This window comes from Mus caroli, unplaced genomic scaffold (assembly GCF_900094665.2).
Source record: "Mus caroli unplaced genomic scaffold, CAROLI_EIJ_v1.1 scaffold_17708_1, whole genome shotgun sequence".
In the NCBI taxonomy this organism is placed as follows: Eukaryota; Metazoa; Chordata; class Mammalia; order Rodentia; family Muridae; genus Mus; species Mus caroli.
In genome coordinates, this window is record NW_018388748.1 from 15,896 (window position 1) to 17,255 (window position 1,360).

Here is a 1,360-nt window from a genome sequence, read left to right on the forward strand (position 1 = left end):
TCAACTATGAAAAGATCTGAATATTACTTTCTTCACAGCCTCCTTTGTTTCTAAGACTACAGATAATAGGGTTTAAGAATGGTGGAACAATGGTATTAAATACAGAAAGAGTCATATCCTCAACTATTTCTGAGATTGCTGGAGTTCTTAAATATACATAAGCAAGAAAACTAAGAAACATAGACACCACAATAATGTGAGGGACACAGGTGGAAAAGGCCTTCCCTCACTTTCCTTTGAAAGGAACCTTTAACACTGTTGATAATATGCGAACATATGATATAGCAATGAAGGTAAAGCAGCTACCACTGGGCCCCATAGCAGACAGAAGAATTAAGAGTTTGTTGTTAAAGGTGTCAGAGCAAGAAAGCCTCAGCAAAGAAGAGATATCACAGAAGAACTGAGGGACTTCATTTGAGTGACAAAAGGACAGTTGGAAAGTTTTGAACGTGTGCACACTTACAAGGATAACAGAGGTAAGCACGGAAACTAGTGTCATCTGAACACAGAATTGATGGTTCATAATCATGGCATAAAGGAGTGGCTTACAGATGGCCACATAGTGGTCGTGAGACATGATGGTGAGAAACTGAATCTTTACACATGCACAAAAGAAGAACAAAAATACCTGTGCTGCACACCCAGCCACAGAAATGCTCCTGTGGTCAGTAAGTGAGCTAATACAGGCATTTGGCACAGTAACAGAAACGTAGCCCATGTCTAAGATGGACAGATTCCTGAGGAAGAAGTACATGGGTATGTTCAGGGTATGGTCAACTGTAGTAGCAATGATGATGATAAGGTTCCGTAACAGGAGGCCCAGGTACACCAGCAGGAACAGCACACTGAGTAGGATCCTGAGCTCCCAAGTCTCAGCAAAAACTTCCAGGAGAAACTCAGTCACCATGGTAGAATTCATCATAGTATCAAATACAGGTTTATCTGGAAGAGAAAAGCAGCAACTGAGAATAACTTAAATTAATTGATAAAATCACTAGCATTTCTCTACAAACTGCTTATTTTTGTCCTCTATTTATGTGTGAAAAAAATCAAGTATTTTTTCTTTGGTTTGCCTATGTTTTTATTATACTTAGTTGTTAATACACATATTTGTGGATGTCTGTCAATGTATGGTATGATGTTAAGCACTTAGAATTAATTTTCATGAAAATAGCTGTCTCATGAATACTATTATCTTATATATATATATATATATATATATATATATATATATATATATATATATATATATTGGTATTTTGAGACAGGGATTCTCTGTGTAGCCCTGGCTGTCCTGAACTCACTCTGTATACCATGCTGGCCTTGAACTCAGAAATCCACCTGCCTCTGCCTCCCGAGT

At 37.7% G+C, this 1,360-nt stretch overlaps 1 pseudogene; it reads right to left on the reverse strand.

The window, feature by feature from the left end:
• On the reverse strand, nt 1-922 carry LOC110287768 (annotated as a pseudogene).
• Nucleotides 923-1,360: the final 438 nt, after the last annotated feature.